The following is a 7,839-nucleotide window of genomic DNA, read 5'->3' as shown; positions in this document are numbered from 1 at the left end:
TTTGGGGACAAAAAATTTAGGAGTCAAGGGTGGTTTCTGACCAGCTGATCGAATAGCAAGGTGAAAAAGCTTACATCGATCCTTTGTAAGAGTTCACATGGAGACACAGATTTCCACACTTCCATTTTATTTCATAAAATTATATATATATATATGTATTTATATACACACACACAAAGACATTTATTATATGTGTGTATATATTTTTTTTCCCTCGGATCCTCTTTTTATATTTTCACCTTTTGCAATTACAAAAGCCAGGGACAGAAATACCTCCTGGGTTCTGCCAGTGCAGAAACACTCCCACCAAACAGATTTTCTCTAACACGCTGGTCGAATGATTCCTCCTGAATTATATTCATTAGGAATTTGAATGTTTCTTTCCTCCATCCCCCATCAAATCATTACTCCGGAATAAATACATTCATCAACCACCTTGCTCAGTTCCCTCCTGCTTTGTTCAGTCTAGTTTTAAAGCATCTCCACTGAAACCATTTGCACCTGACTCGATGCTAGCGTACAGAAGGGGAAAAAAAATAAATAGGAGAAGAATTGAGTGCCACTCACAATATTGTGGAAATAATTGGAAAATTATTTCTTAAAAATAACCAACATAATAAAGGAGGGAAAGGACTACATTCCCTCCTCCCCACCTCCGATCTCTTCCACAATTTCTGGGATTGCATCGAGCATACATATTCCAGATGGGCTGGAGAGAAGGAGGTTGGTTCTTAATGACACATCTTTCGCTGCCTTTGGAATGAATGATTCATTCGGATCTCGCCGAGACTCGGTGCCACAGTTGAGTTACATTTCTAGAAAATCCGTATCTTTAATTCTGGCGCTGCGTGTGGGACCCAGCAAATCATGGAATTACTGCTGTAACTTCGGATTAGTAACGCTTTCTAAATGATAGTCTAATTCCAGGCCTTCATGCTTTTCAGCGTTCACACTCACACAGCCTTTTCCCTGGGAGGCTTCCTGCGGAATTAGTGCTGGCGTCTTCGTCTTTCTCTGCCCTTTTTAATTTCTCCAATGACTTCTCATTAGAATATACAATAACAACAGCTCCTCAGAACTTTTCTTTCTCCCGGTATAGCCAAATTCAGGCTGAGATCCTTTTTCCTTACTGTGGTTATGGCGGTGCTTTGCTGGCCCTGGAAGGGTGCACAGGCATATTTAGCTTTGCGGGCCTACGTGGCGTCTGACGCCATTACCCCGTGCAAGGGAAGGTGGAAACCTGCCTCCGAGGTGCGTGGGGCTCCCTCCTCTCGCCGTCCCCGCACACCGGTGGGTGCGGGCTGCTCACCCCCACGGTGCTACCCTCTCCCCTCGGCGAGGGATGCCCGGCTGCAGGGTAAAGGATGGGGCAGGGTGCCCACGCTCCATCCCACCGAGCGGTGGGATTGCGGCAGCATCTTTCCCCCCCTTCCCCATCTCCCGCAGCATCTCCCGGGGGGCAGAGAGCCGGCAAACAGCCCACTCGAAACCCCAGCCACGGGAAGCTTTTTCTCTGCAGCCTCCCCGGAGCTGTCACGGCCCGCGTGGGTTGGCGGCAGCGCGGGCATCAGCCCTGCGGGATGCCAACGGCCAGCGCCAGGCGAGGGGCTGGTGGAGGTGCCCCACGCCCTGCCCCAGGGTGCCGGGGGGGCCCGGGGGACCCCGGCCCCGGCCAGGGGCGCTCGCCCCACGCCAGCTGGGAAAACGTGCCGGGGAGGCTCGGCTGAGAGCGCGGTGCTTTGTGTCGCCATGGGAACGGAATGCAGATTTGCCAATTGCTTTTTTTTTTCTTTCTTTCTTTCCTTTTTTTTTTTTTTTTTTTTTTTATTATTTGCCAGACATTGTCATACATATTATGTTTCAACTTCTCGGGCTTCGCAGCAGAGGTGAGGGAGGCTTTGTGCCTTGCCAACCGCTCGGCTCCCAAAGAAGCGCCAGGGCCGGGCGGCCGCACGCCGGAGGGGTGCACCCAGCAGCAGGACCCCTTCCTTGGGCATCCCCCTCCCCGGAGACCCCCCCCTCCCCTAGCCCAGACAAAAGCAACAGCCACCGCACAGGAAAAGTGATCACATTATCACCAACTTGACCTTCCAAAGGGAGGCCAGGATCAAACCCAAAGCCGAAAAAAATAAAGAGAGAGGAAGGGAGAGACGAGAAAAGGGGAAACATCCAAAAGCCGGGGTTTTTCGAGGTCTGACCCACAGGCTGGGACGTGGCGGGAGGGGAATCTATTTCGGGAGGGCGCTCGCCCCCTCCATCCTCCCAGAGCCGCGACACCCTGCAGCCCAGGAGTGGATTTCGAGGTGCGTTTAACCGAGTGTTAAACCCTGGATTTCTCTGGCAATGAAAGCATTCGCGCAGGGCTCGCCTCCCTGTCCCCGGCCCTCCCGCCTGCTGCCGCCGAGCCCCGGGCTGCCGCTGCCCGGAGCGGCCCGACGGGGAGGGCGCGGAGCCGCAGCCCTTACCTGGAGCCCCGAGGGCGGCGGGTCGGGTCGCCTCGGCGCCGCCGGTCCTGGTGTGGCCGCTTCCCCCGGGCGAGCAGGTCTGGAAGTCATTTCTACTTTCGGTTATCTAGCTTTATGATGGCTCCACAACACTCATACAGCTAGATAACCAAAGACAGAAACATCCCTCCGTCGGGGATGCCGCCCATCCTCCGTCCGTCCGTCCGTTCGTCTGCTCCAGGGTGCGGGCACGGCCGGGGCAGGGCGGCCGGGAGCTGCCACCGGGAACCACACACAAACATATAAAAAAAAAAAAAAAAAAAAAGAAATAGAGAAAAAGATAAATACGAGACGGAAAGGGCGAGCCGAGGCTGAGCCACGGGCGCACGGCAGGCGGGCGGCACCGCCGGCTGCGGGGCTGCCGCGGGGGCTCGGGGCGGGCTGCGGAGAGCCGAACCGAGCCGCCCCGAGCCATACCGAGCCGGGCCGGGCTGCAGGGAGCCGTGCGGGGCTGCGGGGAGCCGGGCCGTGCCCAGCCCGCCGCGGTACCGGCCCGGGCGAGCGGCTCTCGCGCTCCCGCCCCGCTGCCCAACTTCTACTCCCCTCGCATGGTAATCGCCCCCTTTGGGAAGTGACGTCACGCCGCGCACAGCCAATCCCCGAGCCCGCATTTAAATCAGCGCCCCCTTTCCCGCGCTTTCCAGCCCCGGCCCGGCCGGCAGAGAGCGGCGGGTCGGGCCGGGCGGGGCGGGACGGGGCGGACCGGTACCGGGCGGCACCGGACCCTTCCCCCCCCCGCTCCCCGCGGCTCCCCGGGACCGGCCTCCCTCCACCCGCCGCGCCTCGCCTACCGGCCTGTGCTGGAGGGGCTGCGCCGCGGGTCGCTCTGACCCCCCCCGCCGCCTCCCGCCCCGCCGTGCCCCCGCGGCAGCTCCGCTGGGCCGGCAGCGAGGGGGGGCGAGAGGGGGGCAGCACCCCTGCCCGGCCCGGCGCGGGGGTCCCGCCTGCAACTAACTTCCCTCTCCCTACCCCCGGCACTCCCCTCTCTCCCATTCCCCTCTCCTCTTCCCCTCGCTTTCTTCCCTTTCCCTCTCCTCTTCCTCTCTTCCCTTTCCGCTCTCCCTTTCCCCGGCCTTTCCTTTTCCCCCTTCTGTTCCCTTTCCTTCCCTTCTCCTGACCCCTTTCCTTCTGCCGTTCCCCGGTCCCCCCCACGCCATGCCCCCCCATCCAGCGCACCTCTCTCACACCTTCTCCTCCCCACCTCTGCCCCCGGGGGCAGCCCGAGGGCCCCTTCCCCCGCGGCCAGACGCGGGGCCAGCCCGTCCCAAGACGCACCCGGGGGCTGGGGACGCACCCGCGATCCCGGTCCTCTCTGCCCCCTTATTTCCATTATTTCCCTTCCAGATTCTGTTATTTCCCGCACAGGTTCTTAACGCGATATGTGTGTAGCGGCGAATCCGGCACGTACAAATAATAACAACAACAATAATAATAATAATAATAAAATGCCAGGAGGTAAATATGATTATCTGGGGTGCTTATCTGACGTACACCGCATTAAAAAATAAAATAACATAAAATAAAAATTGGAATCCCTCGCCGCTTCTAAACATCGCCTTCTTTTAAATCCAGGCGAGGCTAAAATGTGACCTGCTGCAAAAGGAGGGATCCGCGAAACGAAGCGATCGCGGCGGGAGCAGCCGCGGCTGAGCGCAGCCTGCCGGTCCCGCCGGCCCCGGCTCCCGGCCACCTCCGCTCGCGTTATTTATTTCTTCCTCTCCTCGCCTCCCCCCTCCCCGCCATCCCCTTAAAAAATAAAAATAAAAAAAAAAAATTAAAAATGAAATATATAAAATCGACGAGTCAATTAGGCTAAAAGCTAAAGGTTCGGCGCTGCCAGCCCCGCTGCTCCCGGCGCCCAGGCGAGCCCGGCCGCCCTGCCCGGCTCCCGGTAACGGCCGGCTCCCTTCTGCCTCCTGCCTAACGAGAAACGGGCCCGGGGGTGCCCCGGCCTCCCCGACGGGGCTGGGGAAGGTGGGGAGAAATCTTTGCTCCGTCCCCAGCCCCTCGCTGCCTTCTCTGCGGCCCGGAGCCTCTCCGGAGGGGGCTTGGCGGGGGGTTATTTTAATCTGCCCCGGAGAGAGGGAGGAAAAAAAAAAAAAAAAAGCCACCAATCGGATCTCCTTAATTTTCTGGCCCTGGATTTTCTCCTAATTTATCGCTGTCGCCGTTAGGGTGATCTCTGCCGGTGTGCTCCCCGGCGGGGCGGGGGGAAGGCGCCCGCCCGCCCCGCCGCCTCCGAGGAGCAGCCCGGGGGTGCGGGGACGGAGATGCCGAGCGGCCACGGGGACACGGGGCGGGGGGTTCGCCTGGCCCACGGCTTGGCCTCAGTTTCCCCCCACGGGGAGAGGCCCCGTTACTCACCGCGGGGCCCCGGCGGCGAGAAGCAGCGTGGGGCACCGCCCCGGCAGCTTCCCCCGGCCGCGGGGCCGTTCCGGCGGCGATGCGGCCCCGCTCCGGCCGCGCCGTCCCTGCGGCGGCGGCGAAGAGGCCCGGACGGGCAGAGCGAGCCCCGCCGAGCCGCAGCTCTGCCCGGCTGCCGCCCTGCGAGCTCTCCCGCCCGCCGAGCCGAGCCGAGCCGAGCCCCCGGGCCGCCGCGACGCTCGGGCGAGGATGCTGCGGGTGAAGCACCGCACCTGGCCGGGCTGCTCGGGGTTGGGGACCGGGGTTCCCTCTCTCTGCCGGGCGATTTTCTGGACAGAAATATATATAATACTAGTATTTTTTTCTTGCTCCTTTTCGGCAATGCCTTGCTCTGCTCGGAGCCCTCGCCTCGACCCGCTCCATGCCGGCAGAGCCCCAGCACCTGGGAGAAAATTGCACCTTGAGCTTGAGGTATTTTGGGGGGTTTTAGGCGGGTTTTTTTTTTAGGATTTTTTTTTGCTGTTATTTTATTTTTTTGTGGGGGCTTGGTTAATTTTTTGGGGGCGCAATTTTAGCAGGATACGTACAAAATGGCTCCTTGGCACAGCGCAAAGCACCAGCGAGCAGCCCGGGGAGGAATCGGCGGGGGCTGCCCGCATCCTGCCTCACCTGGGCCGCCCACGGGGGACGCGGGGACTGTGGGACCGTCCTTCCTCTGCACGCACCCACGAGAGAAAACGACCCGCGGCTGCGGGCGGCCCGACGGGACGGGGAGGGGCGGCCGTGCCGGCGCGGCTCTGGCCATGGTGCTGCACCGCCCGCCGGCCCCGGCGCGCCCGCGGACCTTCCGCACCCACCCGCGGGTGGCACGGTCCCCGCTGCCAGCTCCCTCCACGGGTGACCCCGGCGCTGGGCGGGGCGGGCGGCCCCGCCGGCCTCACCTCGGAAGCGCCGCGCTGCCCCGCGCCCGCCCGGTCACCGGGCCGCCCCTGAATTATTTAACGTGATCGCCCTGTAACGAGTCCGCTGCCTTCCCCTCTTCTACGTCCTGCACGTCTGACGTCACTTTTCTTTAATTAGGAGAAGTTATTTTTAGCCAACCTGGAGTAACCCCCCGCGCCTCGCCGCCTCGAGAGGCATCTTCCCTTAATTCTTTTTTTTTTTCTTGTTTGTTTTTTGTTTTTTTTTTTTTTCCTTTTTCTCCCACAGTCGGGGCTTCGCCGGCTTCGCACAGAAGCGGCAGCTTCCGACGGGCGTGAAGGGAACGCGTCGCTTTGTTTAGCAATTAAAAGCCGCCCCTGAGCAAACCCCGGCGCTGAAAAGGCAAAGCAGCGGCGTCCCAGCCCCCGGCTGCTCTTTTTTCCCTCCGGCCGTCGGGGGCCGGGACCCAGGCGGGGACGGTCCCGGACCCTCCTCGCTCGGCGGGGCGAGGTGCTGCCCGGCCGGGGGTTCAGGCACGTCGAGGGGATCCGGCCAGGTGCAGGCTCTCAGGCCACCTGCACTCCTATGATTCGAATTTCCTTAAGGCTGAGGCCTAAAATGCGTTTCACTTCCAGGGAGATACAGGGGTGAAAAAAAGAAAACACCACCAAACCCCAAGGAAATAAGCGTTCGCGGGAAGGGAGGGAGCAGAAGGGAAGAATGAATGAGAGGAAAAAAGGGAAAAATAATTTAAAAATAATCCAAAGAAAACAAAAAAGAAGGAAAGAAAAATAGGGAAAAAAAGAGAATGAAATAAAATAAAATATTTTTTTTAAAAGGCAAAGAGAAGAGATACAGCAAATGAGAAATAAAATAAATCCTCCTGCACAGAAGCCGGTGGCAGATCGGGGCACGGACAGCGGCGGCCTCGCTGCGGCTCCTCGGCAGTAAATCCGAGCAGAGGAGCGGGGCGCCCCGCTGCCCCCCTTCCCCCCCCCGCGAAACGAGGCCCCGCAGCAGCCCCCGCTGCACCGGGAGGAAGAACTTCCCCGGGAGCCCGTGATTTCTTCCTCGGCCTAAAGCCTGGGTGCCCCGGGAGGCTCGGCCTCGTCCAGGCGTTTTATCCGGTGCCGCCTCTCCCGCCGGCGAGCGGGGACGTTTGGGGGCAGCTCGGCAGCCCCCCGGCAGCGCTCGGCCCCGGCTCCTCGCAGTCCCGTCGGGGCTCAGCCCGCCTCGGTTCCCGCTGCCGAGCTGCACCGCCCCGGGCAGCCGGGGAGACGCTGCCAGTGCAAGCGCGTCCCCGGCAGCAAAAGGTGCCCCGTGTCTCCCACTCGTCCTCCGCGACGGGAGGGCCGGGGCCGGGGTGCGGCGCGGGGTCTCGGTCCCGCGTGGTGCCGGCACCTGGAAGCGCCCAACTTCCCGGCGGGGACCGGCCCAACTCCGTCTCCCCTTTCCTCCCTCCCCCCCGCCCCCCTTCCCCCCCCCGGCAGCCGCTGTGTGTGTGTGCCCCCCCCGCCCCAGGGCGGGGGGGAAGTCCCCCCGCGCCCTCCCGCCTCCCCGGGGCCGCCCCGCCGAGGCGGCGATGCCCGGCCGCGACACTCACTCTTGCTGCCGCGCCGAGGGCAGGACGGCGGTCCCCGGGCGAAGCGGGCGGCGGGGGCCGCTCCTCCCCCCCCAACCCCGGGCGGGCAGAGGGGCGGGCAGGGCTGCCCCCGGCCGAGGAGCGGCCCCCGCGGCCCCCAGCCCCGGGTGCGGACCGGCGGGGGCGGCGGGGGCGGCTCTGACCGGGCTCCTTGCGTCTTCCCGGCTGCCGCCGGTGCCGGCTCTGGTTGCTGGCCGGGAGCTGCCGCCGCCGGCAGGCTCTGCCCGCACTGACGTCAGCCCGGCAGCCTCCTATTCACTCCAACCATGGCGGAGAGGAGGAGGAGGAGGGAGAGGGGGAGGGGAGGAGGCGGGGGGAGGGAGGGGGCGAGGAGGAGGACGGGAGGAAGGCGGCGGTGGCGGCGGGGGTTGGTGGCTGGCAGGCTCCGCCGAGCAGAAAGCGCAGCCC

The sequence above is a fragment of the Strix uralensis genome, chromosome 11 (genome assembly GCF_047716275.1).
Source record: "Strix uralensis isolate ZFMK-TIS-50842 chromosome 11, bStrUra1, whole genome shotgun sequence".
Lineage (NCBI taxonomy): Eukaryota > Metazoa > Chordata > Aves > Strigiformes > Strigidae > Strix > Strix uralensis.
Note: the sequence above shows the minus strand (reverse complement) of the source record.